This window comes from Monodelphis domestica, chromosome 5 (genome assembly GCF_027887165.1).
Source record: "Monodelphis domestica isolate mMonDom1 chromosome 5, mMonDom1.pri, whole genome shotgun sequence".
Lineage (NCBI taxonomy): Eukaryota > Metazoa > Chordata > Mammalia > Didelphimorphia > Didelphidae > Monodelphis > Monodelphis domestica.
Window position 1 is genome coordinate 126440144 of NC_077231.1, and position 16617 is coordinate 126456760.

Genomic DNA, 16617 nt, shown 5'->3' on the forward strand with positions numbered 1-16617 from the left:
TAAATACTTTTGTGCAAGAATTCATTTGGTCATTCAAGAAATGAACTACTATATACATAAAATTTTTTAATTTGGGGTAAGAAAAATCTGGGAATAAATTATATCCTAAACAGGGAAATAGATTGGCAGATTAATGTAATGGAAAATTACTTTACCATTAGGAATAAGAAATATGAATATAGAAACATGGAAAATCTTGTAGAGAATGATAATAATGAAGAAAGCAGGACCAAAAGAACATTCTACCCATTGAATAAAAAAATCTAAATAAAAGCAAAATGAAACGTGAACAATATCCAGATCACAATGAACAACACTGATTCTAACCAAGTAAATGAAAATATTCATTTTTTTGTTTCTGTTAATGACCACCAGAGTAGAAAATGACATCTACCACCAGACAAAATAACCATACTACATGGTTCAACATTTTTCCCCAGAAATTTTACTTGGCAAGATATTTACTTGAGTGTTTGTTGTATATTATGCATTATGTCAGAACAAATTATATCCCAACTATTCTGGAAAGTAATTTGAATTACACCAAAGGGAAAAAAAAGTTGCAAAAAAATCTGTATCCTATGATTCAGAAATTCCACATATTTTCAAATGGGGCTAAAGGTAGAAGGGTCTCACATATAATAGAATATTCATCAAATTTCTTTTTGTGGTAGCAAAGAACAGAAAACTAAATAGGTTCCCATGAATTGGGAATGACTAAATGAATTGTGGTAAGTGAATGTAATTGAATATTTCTAGACTCTAAGGAATCATAAACATGAAGAATATACAAAATATAGGAAAACTTCTATGAACTTATGATGTATAAGGTCAAGCAAAATCAAGACTATAACAATATATATGGGGGGCAAGAAACTGGTCATTATGTAATTATAATAATGAAGGTTTTTTTTCCCAGAAGAAATACTGATCAATTGAAGGGTATTGAAAGTAGAGATACTAAGAAAAGCTCCTTGCCTTAAAATGATACTTTGTATGAATTGACCCCTTTAAAATTTTCAGACTTTTTACATCTTAGTCTAATTTGGTTTTCCCAAAACCTCTATGACAAGAACAATGTTTATTTCCTTTTTTCAGATGAGTTTCTGAGAAGTTGAGTGGTATAGCCAAGGTTACAAAACTAAGCAGGGGCCACCTGGTGATGCTGGCCTCTAGGGCTATTCCATGAAAAAAACCTCCATTTCTCAACTTTTGGCATTTTCTCTGGCTGTCCCCCACACCTGGAATATTCTCTTCTTACCCTCAGCCTATTGACTTCTTTGGTTTCTAAGTCCCAACTAAAATCTCATCTTTTATTGGAAGCCTTCCCCAGCCGCTTTTAATATTCTAATGCCTTTCCTCTGTTAATTATTTCCCATTTATCTCTAATGTAGCTTGTTTGTATGTGGTCTCCCTCATTATGCTCATTAGGGGTGGGGGACTGTTTTTGCCACCTTTTGTATCCAAGGCACTAAGCACAATGCCTGACACATAGTAGGCACTTAATAAATGTTGACTAATGAATCCAAAACTTCTCATTCCTGTTCTGCCATAGCATGCCACCTTACACTAAAATTTATATAGTACAGAAATGATCAAACCTGAGTGGCATTTTTTAATCCTTCCCTTCTATTTTAGAATCAATACTAAGTACCTATTCAAAGGCAGAAGAGCAGAAAGGTCTGGGCAATTGGGATTAAGGGATTTGCCCATGGTCACACAACTAGGAAGTGTATAAGGAGGATCTCCCATCTTCAGGCATGGTTGTCTATTCACTAAGTCACCTAACTGCCCCTCTTAAGCAATATTTTGACAAAAATGTCTATGACAAAGAACTCACATTTCAGAACTGCTGACTGGTTTAGTATTACTGCATAAAAATTCATGAAGTTTATACCATTTCCTACTTCCCTTGGAATCTTTCTTTGAAACTGTACTTTTTAATAGCATGAAGCATCTGGTTGCAGCTAGAGGCACAAGGGATAGAGTGCTGGACCTAGGATTGGGAAGTCCTGAAAGGTCTCAGACACTTACTAGCTCTGTGATCCTGGGTAAGTAACCTACCACCTTCTGTTGGCCAGTTTCCACAGCTGTAAAATGAGGATGATAATACCATCTATCTTTCAGAGTTGTTGTGAGGATTAAATGAGGGATTTATAAAGTTTCTAGCACAGTGCCTGGCATATAATAGGTATCCTATAAATGCTTATTCCTTTCCTTCTCTCATTTTACACAAAGTCTGATATAACGATTAGATTCTCACATCTTTAATCTTTTCAAATCTTAGAAAGGAATGTGACTACTATAAACTCTTTGGAAAATAAAAACAACCCTTACTTGAATTAAAACATGTAATCAGTATATCATAAAAGATTGAGAATTTGATTTTAAAAGGTTTGCAACGTTTTATTTAATATTTTCCCTACAATAATTCAGAAGAGTAGATGCTATTATTATCCTTTTAAAAAAATGGAGAAGATAAGTGGTTTGCCTATGGTCATAGAGCTAATAAGCATCTATGGCAGGAGAATTACAAAGAGTATGTTTACCTGCATTCCTAGAAGAGGTTACCTATCCTGGAGTTCACTATCAAATAAAATCAAAAGTCCAGTTTTTATTCCTATCCTATAACATAACTATCAAGGACTAAAAGATTTCACATGTCCTTTGGCTATTTGGTGCTAAGAGAATCTATTTTAGTTCATTGTTAAATTAAATTAAATTATTTGTTTAATTATTAAAGATTTAAAGATTAATTTATTAAATTTAGTTATTAATTAAAAATCTACATGTATGCAAAAATCATTTTATGTTTAATTTATTTTAATGCTACATAATTCTCATTTAAGTAAATATTTCACTCTAAGGAGTAATGGGAAGAAGAATTTTTTTAAATTCTTATTAAAATTTAGGGAGATCAGGTCTTTGGTACCAGTAACAATACAGGACAAAGTTTAGCAACTCTACGCTATGATCCCAAGTAAGATTCCAGGGTGGTTTGCAAAGTTTCAAGCTAACAGCTAGATACACTAAGATGGCTGAAAGGACTTTACTCACCCCAACTCTCATGCCCAACAGGCACACCTTAGGGTAGTACAGCTGAGAGCAAAGCAAAACATTCTGGAAAATAGATTTGACCAAAGGGTTTTTTCCCCTAGCTGAACGGGTGGAATTAAAAACATGATTCACAGAAGAATTGGAATAACCCTGAGTTTATGGGCTAGTTGTCCAAAAATACACACAAACAACTATGTCTTGATCTCAGCAAAGAAGAGATTTTGCAGGATGGAGAACCAAGAAATTCCAGTAGAAGCAGAAAAGCAGTTGTAGAGAACGAGCAGGTAGCACAGTAAAGAAAAGATAAAAAAGTCATGAGACCATAAAATAGCTGCTAGCTCATAGCCTGAAGAAGAAATCAGCCATGAAAAGGGTACCAGGCGACCAACCGATGACATAATAATGATAACAGCTAATATATAAATGGTGATTTGAGACTTGTAAAGCCATTTACATTTATTATCCCCCTGTGATCTTCACAACCGCCTTTCAGGTGGTATTATTAGCACTATTTTAGAGAGAAGGAAATAAGAGGCTCAGAAGCACCAAATATCTTGCCTAAAGTCACACAAATAGCTATGAGAGGATTCAAACCTTGGTCTTCCTGACTCCCATTTAGGGAATTACTCTCTTCACCTTGTACAGTAGAGAGCTTCGGAAGCAGAGAGAACATCCAGCCAGCACAGAGTTCTAAGACAGTGAATTACTCTGACTACACCTGTTCTCTCTCTCTAATGACTGTTTATACAATTGTTTCTATTCCTTATGCTTTCTGTATTGTCAAACAAATGTATTAATAGGAGAACTACACAAGTCAAATGAGAAATGGCTATAATTGAAAATCTTTAAAGGTTTTGGATAAAAGAGAGAAGACATCATAAAGTCCTTGTCCTTAGTGGATTCTGTTACAAGCTTAATTCTCCCAAACTGTGCTGGCTTTAAAGGAAAAATATGTCCATTCAAACCACAGATGGCTCAGTGAACAGAGCATTGTAACATAGTCAGGAATACCCGAGTTCAAATCCTGCCTTAGACACTTGTGACTTTTATAATGCTGAGCAAGTCACTTAACCTGTCTGCCTCCATTTCCTCATCTGTAAAATAGGGATACTAATTGTACCTGTTCCACAGGGTTCTTCTTAGAATAAAGTGAGATATTTGTAAAGTACTTTGCAAACTTTAAAAAAATGATATAAATATTAGCTCTTATTTGTTGGCTATAAAAAATGGCTATTATAATTGGCTTTGCCTTTAGATTTCCAAGTTTTCACAATAATAGTTAAAGTTAAACATTCATTTATAGATCTCAAAAAGTAATTTTTAATTTGTCATGCAAATAGTAGGTCCAACATTTCCTCTTCTTATTTTAAAAGCATTTAATAGCATTACTTTGTGATCTGTAGGTACTTGCACATTCCCTGTATGTTCTCATTTAACTTGATACTGATCAATTCATCAGTCAATAAGCATTTATTGAGCATTGCTTTAAAGGCTGAGAAGACAAAGAACTAATATTCCCTATATAGGTCTGTTTATCTCAAAAAATATAGAGTAATCTTAGAAAGGAAGTGACTAGAAGCTGTAGGGACTAGGAAATGCCTCTTGCAAAATAGGGTACTTGTGCTCCTGCAGTGGAACACTGTTGGAGAACATGACGTGTGGTTGTGTGGATTTTTTTGTCACTTCTACTGCTGCTATTCAATCAAATGCCTTTTGCTTTGAATTAATGTGTCTTCTAATTTCAACTGATAAAAAGATTTTAAAATATCTCCCTTCATTGTAGAGGGAGAGAACTATATAGGTTTGAAATATTTTACATACTACCAGGGTAGCATTGGTCAATGTGTTAATTGATTGTGCTAAACACTGATCTATTTCTTTTTACTCTCTCTTACAAAGATCACAAAGATCACTGGGGAAGGAAAAGGAGGGTGAAAATTGCCATAATTGAAAATGAATGTTCCATAAAAATAAAATATAGATTAAAAGATAAAAATTCAGGATGGCTACCATATTAAAAGTAATTATTGCACAAAGCATCTTACGCTGGCACTGCAAAATATCCAAAAGGAAAAATGGGATAATGTAAAAGTGGATTCAAATGTCATAACTTATATTTGTAAAAAATATATCTTTTTAAAGCCATTATAATTCTATGTCCATTAGCAGCATTTGAATCAAATTCAAAGTACATCAAACTCCAAAAGCTTTCAAATAATTAAATTATAAAAGAAAATAAAATGTCTCTAAAGATTGGAATACTGATAACAAAAAACTTTATAAGACAAGATTCAGAAAAAAAAGACATGTCTTCACACCTCTACTTTCCTTAGTGGGAAAGTTGGCATTAACTTGAACTTACATGGCAAGTCAATTTTTAACTACAGTTTGAACCTGGAAAATGATACACCTCTAATGGACATCAAGAACTATTTACTGGATTGAAGGATACCCATAGCCACAAATAAGCACACACATTTTTACACATGTACTATACATGTACAATTAATATGTGTACATATATATAAAGGGTATCTATTAAATATCTTTAAAATGATCATTTTAGCAAAACCAAGTTTTACATCGATAGCTCAACTTTGTCTTCTTGGAGACTGGGGGGGAAGTGATTTTCACAAATTTCACAAGATTTTCACACATTTCTTATTTAGCCTCATCAAATCCTGAAAACAAAGCTTTAATCCCTCAACAAAAAAGAGGCACTCACTTTTTTGGTTAGTTCACATATAAAATACTTTATGTGTTAGCTAACAAAAATGTTAAAAATCTTTTTTTAAACAAATTTCAAAAATTTCCACTGTTTGCCAACTGTCAGACATCTCTACTAAATATACAACAGTGAGCTCTTTTTATCCAAGAACCTCTTGTTTGCAATGGTTTTTGTCTAACAATACAAATTTAATTCAATGATTCATGTTAATTTATCTTCACAGATTTAATCAAAACATGTATGAATGACTGAACATGTTTTCTGCTCATCTACATCTTTGGCACACATTTTGGAGCATTTAAAAGCCAGCCTATAGGGAAATGGAGTCAAGATGTGGCCTAGAAGGAACAGAAGTTCAGACCTCTGAATACCCTTCCTTACAAATCACAAGATCACAAACTGAATGCTCCTACTAGGGGTCTGAAAATCAAACATAACAAGACAGAGCCAGGGAACCCTCCTGGCTGGACTCAATTCAAAAGGTACACCCCCCCCCAAAAGCCAGAATCCAAGAACACTCGGGTTTAAGGGGAAGGCAGAAGGAAGGTCCCAGGACCTTCCCCCCACCCACCTAGAGCACTGAGCTCTCAGTGGCAGCAGGAACCTCTGGGAGTGCAAAGGTGCTGGTCTGGAGGGTGTACCTTGCAGGCAGGGCTCAGAGAGTCAAAGAGAGATGGTGGAAAAGGAGCTAGAAAGGGAGCATAGAGCTGACAGCCTGGTCAGAGTGGTGGAGATCCTCCATATTTGCTCCAGCCTTCCAGGAGATATTGGACTCAGAGTACACCAAGTCTAACCCAGCTGAACTTAATCCCATCAAAAGTCTTCAGAACTCAGGGAAGCCCAGGCTCCACACCCCTCCTCATTGACTGCTGGACTTTAATCCAATCAAAAGCTTCCAGAGAACAGGGAAGCTCAAACCCCCAACAACCCTCCCCCAGAGACTGCACAGAGATCTTCTGTCAAAGCTCCAAGAGGGGAGACTGACAGAAGGCCCCAAAACCAAAAAAAAAAAAAAGGAGCAAGAGCACAGACAAATACAGGGAGCAAAAAAGAGGTGAATATAAGCAAACAACAGAAAAAGAAGAAAGAAATTACAATAGACGGCTTCTATACAGCGAACGGAACAGAGAGGGAGGAATCAGCAAACGATAAATCAGAAATCCCAGCAAATTAGATACAGGCTGTGGAAGAACTCAAAATGCAATTCAAAACACAATTAAGAGCGGCTGAAGACAACTGGGAAAAGAACTTAAAAAACTAAGATAAGTCATCTGGAAACAGAAAATAGTGTCTTGAAAGCCAAAATCAACCAGCTAGAAAATGAAGCAAAGGAGATGAAAGATGAGGCAAAGAAGACGAAAGATGAGGCAAAGGTGATGAAAGATGAGGCAAAGGTGATGAAAGATGATTTCCATAGAAAATTAGACCTGAAAGAAAAGAATGACCAAAAAGCCAGGGATGAAATCCAGTCTTTAAGAACCAGAACACAACAACTAGAATTAAGTGACTTCACAAGGCAGCAGGACACTATTAAAAACAAACAAACAAAAGAATGAAAAAATTGAGGAAAATATGAAGCATCTCATTCACAAAACAGAGGATTTAGAAAATTGTTTGAGGAGAGACAATTTAAAAATCATTGGTGTACCAGCAGATCATGACAAAAGAAAAAGCCTGGACACAATACTACAGGAAATTGTTCAAGAAAACTGCCCCAATATTCTAGAACAAGAGGGAAAAGTGGAGATTGAAAGAATCCACAGATCACCTCCTGCACCTTAATCCCCAACTGATAACACCCAGGAATGTTATAGCCAAAGTCAAGAACTATCAGACCAAAGAAAAGATATTACAAGCCACCAAGAAGAAGTCATTCAGATCCATGGAACCACAGTGAGGATAATGCAGGATCTGGCTGCATCCACACTGAAGGACCAAAAGGCATGGAATATGATATTTCAGAAAGCAAGGAAACTAGTTCTACAACCAAGAATCAACTACCCAGCAAAACTGACTATATTCTTAAAGGGAAAAGTATGGTCATTCAACAAAATAGAAAAATTCCAAGAATTTGCAAAGAAAAGACCAGACCTGAACAGAAAATTTGAGGTCCAAGCACAGAACTCAAGAGAATCATCAAAAGGCCATTAAAAAAGAGGGAAAAAAGAAAAACCAAACCAAACAACAACAACAACAAAATTTTAAGAGACTCAATAAGTTAAAATGATATGTATCACTATAAGGAAAGAGGTCATTGGTAACTCTTAAAAACTGTTATCACCCAGGCAACTAAAATAATTACACTTAGAGGGAACAGTAACAAACTCTATAGAATTAAAGGACAATACATAAATAGGTATATAGCTATATGCATGCATAAATGCATATACATGTGTGTATATACATAAATATATAACTACAGCTAAAGAAAGAGGTTAATACTAAAAGAAATGGGAAAAGAAACAAATGGGGATAAATTTATATGTCACAAAGAAGCTCATAGTGGGAGGGGGGAGAACATCAATACACTGGAAGGGTAAAGAGGTTGGAGATAGGAAATACTCAACTCTTACGTGCTTTGAAACTGACCCAAAGAGGGAAGAACAATCCAATCCATTGGAGAAAAGAATAGATTTACTCCCTATAGATAAGTAGAAGGGTAATAAACAGACTGGTGGGGAGGGAAGCAGTACATGGGAGGGAGAGGGTGGGGGGTAATTTTAGAAAGACTACAGGGAAAATAAGGGGGTGAATAAAAAGGGAGGGGGTAGAAAGGGAAGTAAAATAAGGGTGGGAACTAGGGGAACTGATTAAAAACAAACATTTCTGTAGAAGGAAATAATGAAAGAAGAAAAGGTAGGACCAGGAGTAGAAATCAAAATGCTAGGAAATACACAGCTAGTGATCATAACTCTGAATGTGAATGGAATGAATTCACCCATAAAACACAAGCAAATATCAGAGTGGATTGGAATCCAAAACCCTACCATATGCTGTTTACAAGAAACACACATAAGGAAGGTAGATACACCCGGAGTGAAAGTAAGAGGATGGAGCCAAATCTATTGGGCATCAACTGATAAAAAGAAGGCAGTAGTCACAATCATGATATCTGGCAAATCCAAAGTAAAAATAAATCTAGTTCAAAGAGATACGGAAGGTAATTACATCCTACAGTACAGACAAAAAGCAAATATCCATACTCAAAATGTATGCACCAAATAGCATAGCATCCAAATTTCTAAAGAAGAAACTAGTGGAACTCAAGGATGAAATAGATAGGAAAACAATACTAGAGACCTGAACCTTCCTTTATCAGAACTAGATAAATCAAACCAAAAAATAAATAAGAAAGAGGTAAGAGAAGTGAATGAAATCTTAGAAAAATTAGAGTTAGTAGACATGTGGAGAAAAATAAATAGGGACAAAAAGGAATATACCTTCTTTTCAGCAGCACATGGTACATTCACAAAAATTGACCATGGATTAGGGCATAAAAACATTGCAACCAAGTGCAAAATAGCAGAAATAATAAATGCAACCTTCTCAGATCACAATGCAATGAAAATAATAATTAGTAAGGGTACATGGAGAGGTAAATCAAAAATAAATTGGAAATTAAACAATATGATTCACCAAAACCGGTTAAAGAACAAATCGTAGAAACAGTTAATAACTTCATTGAAGAAAATGACAATGATGAGACATCCTTTCAAAACTTATGGGATGCAGCCAAAGCAATACTCAGGGGGAAATGTATATCCTTGAGTTCATATATTAACAAATTAAGAAGGGCAGAGGTCAATGAATTGGGCATGAAAATTAAAAAACTAGAAAGTGAACAAATTAAAAATCCTCAGATGAAGACTAAATTAGAGATCCAAAAAATCAAAGGAGAAATTAATAAAATTGAAAGTCAAAGAACTATTGATTTAATAAATAAGACTAGAAGCTGGTACTTTGAAAAAAATAAAATTAAATAGACAAAGTACTAGTCAGTCTAACTTAAAAAAGGAAAGAAAAAAACAAATTGGCAGTATCCAAGATGAAAAGGGAGACCTCACCTCAAATGGCGAGGAAATTAAGGCAATCATTAAAAACTACTATGCCTAATTATATGGCAACAAATATTGAAATCTAGGTGATATGTATGAATACTTACAAAATTATAAATTGCCTACACTAACAGAGGAAGAAATAAATTACCTAAACAACCCCATATCAGAAAAAGAAATTGAACAAGCCATTAAAGAAGTCCCTAAGAAAAAATCTCCAGGTTCAGATGGATTCACAAATGAATTCTATCAAACATTCAAAAAACAACTCATCCCAATATTATACAAACTATTTGACAGAATAAGCAAAGAAGGAGTTCTACCAAATTCATTTTATGACACAAACATGATACTTATCCTAAAGCCAGGAAAGTCAAAAACAGAGAAAGAAAACTATAGGCCAATTTCCTTAATGAATATAGATGCAAAAATCTTAAATAGGACACTAGAAAAAAGACTCCAGCAAGTGATCACGAGGGTTATTCACTATGACCAGGTAGGATTCATACCAGGAATGCAAGGATGGTTCAATATTAGGAAAACCATCCACATAATTGACCATATTAATAAACAAACTGACAAAAATCACATGATTATCTCAATAGACGCAGAAAAAGGCTTTGATAAAATACAAGACCCATTCCTATTGAAAACACTAGAAAGTATAGGAATAGAAGGGCCTTTCCTAAAAATAATAAACAGTATATATCTAAAACCATCAGCAAATATCATCTGCAATGGGGATAAACCAGAAGCCTTTCCAATAAGATCAGGAATGAAACAAGGATGCCCATTATTCCCTCTATTATTTAACATTGTACTAGAAACACTAGCAGTAGCAATTAGAGAAGAAAAAGAAATTGAAGGTATTAAAATTGACAATGAGGAGACCAAGCTATAATTCTTTGTGGATGATATGATGGTCTAATTAAAGAATACTAGAGAATCAAAAAGCTAGTCAAAACAATCAACAATTTTAGCAAAGTTGCAGGACACAAAATAAACCCACATAAGTCATCAGCATTTCTATATATCTCCAACACAGCTCAGCAGCAAGAATTAGAAAGAGAAATACCATTTAAAATCACCCTAGACAATATAAAATACTTAGGAATCTATCTGCCGAGAAAAACACAGGAACTATACCAAGACAACTACAAAACACTCTCCACACAATTAAAACTAGATCGAAACAATTGGAAAAACATTGATTGCTCATGGGTGGGATGAGCTAACATAATAAAAATGACAATCCTACCCAAATAAATGTACTTATTTAGTGCCATACCCATTGAACTACCAAAAAACTTTTTTACTGAATTAGAAAAAAACACAACAAAGTTCATTTGGAAGAACAAAAGATCAAGGATATCCAGGGAAATCATGAAAAAAAAAATGGAAAGGAAGGAGGACATCACAAACTATACTATAAAGCAGTGGTTATCAAAACAATTTGGTACTGGCTAAGAGACAAAAAAGAGGATCAGTGAAATAGACTTGGGGTAAATGACCTCAGCAAGACAGTCTATGATAAACCCAAAGATCCCAGTTTTGGGGACCAAAGTCCACTTTTTGATAAAAACTGCTGGGAAAATTGGAAGACAGTATGGGAGAAATTAGGTTTGGATCAATATCTCACACCCTACACCAAGATAAACTCAGAATGGGTAAATGACCTGAATATAAAGAAGGAAACTATAAGCAAATTAGGCGAACACAGAATAGTATACTTGTCAGATCTTTGGGAAAGGAAATACTTTAAAACCAAGCAAGAGCTAGAAAAGAAAACACAAAATGTAAAACTAAAATCAATAACTTTGATTACATCAAATTAAAAAGGTTTTGTACAAACAAAACTAATGCATCCAAAATGAGAAGGGAAGCAATGAACCAATGAAATTGGGAAACAATCTTCATTACAACAACCTCTGACAAAGGTCTAATTGCTCAAATTTATAAAGAGCTAAACCAGTTGTACAAAAAATCAAGCCATTCTCCAATTGAAAACTAGGCAAGGGACATGAATAGGCAATTTTCAGTTAAAGAAATCAAAACTATTATTAAGCATGTGAAAAAGTGTTCTAAATCTCTTATAATCAGAGAAAATACAAATCAAAACAACTCTGAGGTATCACCTCACACCTAGCAGATTGGCTTACATGACAGCAATGGAAAATAATGAATGCTGGAGGGGATGTGGCACAGTTGGGACATTAATTCATTGCTGGTGGAGCTGTGAATTGATCCAACCATTCTGGAGGGCAATTTGGAACTATGCCCAAAGGGCGATAAAAGACTGTCTGCCCTTTGATCCAGCCATAGCACTGCTGGGTTTGTATCCCAAAGAGATAATAAGGAAAAAGACCTGTACAAGAATATTTATAGCTGCACTCTTTGTGGTGGCAAAAAAAAAAAATTGGAAAATGAGGGTATGCCCTTCAATTGGGGAATGGCTGAACAAATTGTGGTATATGTTGGTGATGGGATACTATTGTGCTAAAAGGAATAATAAAGTGGAGGAATTCCATGGGGACTAGAACAACCTCCAGGAATTGATGAAGAGTGAGAGGAACAGAACTAGGAAAACATTGTACATAGAGACTGATACACTGTTGTACAATCGAACATAATGGACTTCTCCATTAGTGACAATGCAATGACCCTGAACAACTTGGAGGAACCTAAGAGAATAACCACTATCCACATTCAGAGGAAACACTGTGGGAGTAGAAACACTGAAGAAAAACAACTGCTTGAATGCATGAGTCAAAGGGATACAGTTGGGGATGTAGACTCCAAATGAACATCCTAGTGCAAACATCAACAACATGGAAATAGGTTCTGATTAAGGACACAAGTAATACCCAATGAAATTGCACATTGACTGCAGGAAGAGTGGGTGGAAGGGAGGGAGGGAAATAATGTAGATTATTGCAACTGAGGAGTAATGTTCTAAATTGACTAAATAAACATATTCAAATGTGAAAAATAAATAAATAAATGATAAAAATAAATAAAAATAAAAATCAGCCTATAAATAAATGTGTGTGTATTTGTGTGTGGGTGTTTGGTCTGTCCCTTATAGCCATAATTTCATCATACTTCATTTTACTGCACTAATCTTTTTTTAAAAAATACTAAATATTGTGGCTCTCCATCATCACATTTTTAGTCTTTAGAAAACATTAGTATTCATTTCCTAGGATCTGACTTTTCCAAATATTGTACCTTGTTCTCTGATATCCTCAAAGAATGTCTCAGATAACACAAAATAAGGTGCCAAGTTCTATAAAGAGAAAATAAACCAGTTTGGATGGAATAGAGAATGTGCAAAGGGAAAACGAGACTTGAAAACAGCAGAGGACCATATTGTGGAGAATTTTAAATGCCAAGGTGAGGAATTTACATTGGTCCCTATGCCATTATAAACTATCTTGTGCCATGTGATTCTTGAAGCAAAATGGAGCCAGAGAAGGATTTTGAGGAGAGTAGCATAGTTAGAGATGGGCTTTAGAAAAATCATCTTCTCAGTTTTTGTAGTAGGATTGGGGAGGGGAGAGATTAGAAGCTAGGAGGTCATTAAGAAAGTTTAGGGCAAAGATGATAAAATCTTGGATTAAAATGGTGACTAAGTAAATGAAATCAAAGAGAGATGCAAAAGATGTTTTAGAGGTAGAATCAACAAACCTTGGCTTCTGGTTGGATATTTGGGGCTAGGGGATAAAAGGCAGGTTTGTAAAATGTGATAATTCATGGATACTTATAATGTCTCCTACCTTATAAATTAAGACAGATAGATTGCTTGAGCTTAGGAGTTCTGAGTTGGAGTGTGCTAAATCATCAGTCAGACAGGGGTCCACAGTACTTCTGGCATCAAAATGGTGAATGAACAAAAGCAAGTTGCTACCAGCCTGCAAATGGAGAAGCAAATTAGCCCTAGTCAGAAACAGAATACTGCAAAGTTTCCATGTTCATCAATGAGATATCAAGCTGATGAGTAGCTGCTGAACTTCTAGTATGATGAGAAAGGACGACCCATTCTGTTTCTGCACCCCCTCCAAAAAAAGGCATAGATAATTCAGATTATTAATCTGTGTGATTAGAAAGATAATAATTCCCTCATCAGAAATAGAATAATTTTAAAGAGAAGCAAGTTTAAGAGGAATTCAATTCAATTAACACATGATTGCATTTCCACTATATGGCATTTGGAGTTCTATTTAAAGTTTGAGATGTTTATAAGACTCTAGGTAGAGAGAACAAGAAAGCAATTGGAGAAGCAGGACTGGAGTACAAGATAGATACTAAGGTGAATAAAGATAATACATGAATGTACAGGATTTGTTGAGTTCAGCAAGATAAAAAAATGCCATAGGAGGCAATCTGGGGAGGTATTTATGCCAAGGAGGTAGGTACAAGATAAATTATGATCAAGTAAAGTAAACTGACAAAGTACAGTTAGACAAGTAGAAGAAGCACAAAATGAAGTATTATAGAGACATCAAGAGAGGAAGGTGGTCAATGGTGGCAAATACTGCTGAGGGGCTAGCTGGGAAGAGGGAAGAGAAAAGGCCATTAGATTTAGTAGTTTAAGAGATCAGTAGTATTCTTGAAAAATTCTTCAGTAGGATTGAGACAGAAGATGGATTACAAAATATTTTTAAAATTTTAATGTTTATGTTAATTTTTACTATTTATTACATAATATTAATTTTATTGATTATTATTATTAATTTAACATTTTTATAATTTAAAAATAATATAAGTATATTATACATATGATATAATAAAATAAAAATAAGTCATGGGAGCAGCTGGGTAGCTCTGTGGAATGAGAGCCAGGCCTAGAGAGGGGCAGTTCTAGGTTCAAATCTGGCCTCAGACATGTCCTAGCTGTGTGACTCTGGACAAGTCACTTAACCCTCCATTGCCTAGCCCTCACCACTCTTCTGTCTTAGAATCAATACAAAGTATTATTGTCAATAGATAATATTGATTCTAAGGCAGAAGGTAAGGGTTTTAAAAATAAAATTAGTTATGAGGAAGTGGAGATAGAGATTTAAACATCTCTTTCTAAGATATTGTGGCTGCAGAAAGCAGGCATACTTCAACAGGTTAAAAAAATGTCAGGGTCAAGTAAAGAATTTTTTTTTAAGGATAGGTGATATACGAGTCCATTTATAAAGAGTGGAAATGGAGCCAGTGCATAGAAGATGGAATAAATTGGAGAGAAATCTTCTATTACTTGAAAGCTAGGCTTGGAGAATTTGTATAGCTAAAAATCCACCACTCAACATCTAATCTGATGAAAATACTTTATGACTTAGCTATATGGTCCCTGGAGGGCAGCAATATTGTCAATCACTGAGCCTTTATCTGTAGTCTTTTCTGCTGAATGAGAAATGCCAACATGAACATAATAATTAGAGTCTGCTTCGGAGTCTGGAAGACTTAAAGATACATTCCATCTCTGAAAGACTAGTCAGACACTTACTAGCTCAGTGACCCTGGACAAATCACTTAACCTGTCAGTGACATGAATAGTTCTAAAGTATGTAAGCTCAATGATCTGGGATAAATAATCCTGAAAGATTCATGATAGGGAATGCTATCCACTTCCAGAGAAAGAACTATTGGAATCATCTTTCCCATCAGTGTATTTATGGTTTTATTTGGGGGTTTTAACTATGTATGAATGCTCTTACAATGGCCAATATGGAAGTCTGTTTGGCGTGACAATAAAAACATGAAAAAAATATACGCTCTAGAGGAGAGGTTCTTGTGTATTGGGTCCAGGGAATTTCTTCTCTAAGAGCTCCCTACATCATTGAAATCTCAAGTGGATGGGAAACTGACAGAACCTGGCTAAACTTCTGAAATCTCTGGGTCACTTTCACTCCACAACAGGGCTTCAATGGAGTTGCCTTTTGTAAAATGTTAAGTAAATTTAACATGTCCCTATCAAACCACACACCTGGTGCATTTTGGTTGAACCTACTTTCTCTACTTCTTTCATTTTCCCATGGTTTATTCCATTCCAACTCTGGACAATCAGGGAGAAAAAATTTCTTGTTTCTGATATATTGTCAGAATTGCATACCACTCTTCTGCCTTGGAATCAATTGATTACAACATGGAAGGCAAGGGTTTAAAAAAATAATACAATAGCTAGCATTTATGTAGCATCTATTGCATGACAGACATTATGCTCATCATTTTACAACTGCTACTCTTTGATCCTCACAATACCCTTGGCAAGTTGGTACTATTATCATCATGTTACAGATGAGTGATTTGTCAAGGAGCACACAGCATGTTAGCACCCAAAGCTGGATTTGAACTTTGGTGTTCCTGACTTCAGACCTTGTGCTCTATCAATTGGGTCCCCTAGCTATGCTGTATAGTCATTCTTTTGGTCACCATAATCAAAGTGTGTACCTCTCATTCCTACGCCCAATCATATGGAAGGAGTACTATTCCCTTGTTCTTCCCATACTGTGAACATACTGCTACTAGCAGGGACCTTGCAGCATTAAATGAGGAGATCATTTCTTGTGGAGAAGGAGATCCCATCATCCTCATTCCTGCCAATGCCAGTCAAAGACCTACAGTCAGTTCTAAGATAAAGAATCCTGAAAATACCACTAACCACCAGCACCTTGTACTTGTCCCAGGTCAATGGCCTTGCTTCCTGTCTTCCTTCTGCATTTATTACCCAGAGAAGCAATCCTTGTGGTGATGTAATGAAGCAGCCTTCTTTGTGAATACTGCAAACCC

At 35.3% G+C, this 16617-nt stretch overlaps 1 protein-coding gene across 7 annotated transcripts in view; it reads right to left on the bottom strand.

The window, feature by feature from the left end:
* Positions 1 to 16617, bottom strand: part of EPS8 (epidermal growth factor receptor pathway substrate 8) — a 262450-nt gene that overhangs the window by 119258 nt on the left and 126575 nt on the right. For 5 of the 7 annotated variants that reach the window (XM_056799296.1, XM_016425893.2, XM_016425896.2 and 2 more), the window contains one exon: positions 13617 to 13751. The exons of the other annotated variants lie outside the window; for them this stretch is intronic. The gene's annotated coding sequence lies outside the window, so the exon portion shown is untranslated. The remainder of the gene's footprint in view (positions 1 to 13616; positions 13752 to 16617) is intronic. 7 annotated transcript variants of the gene reach the window in all.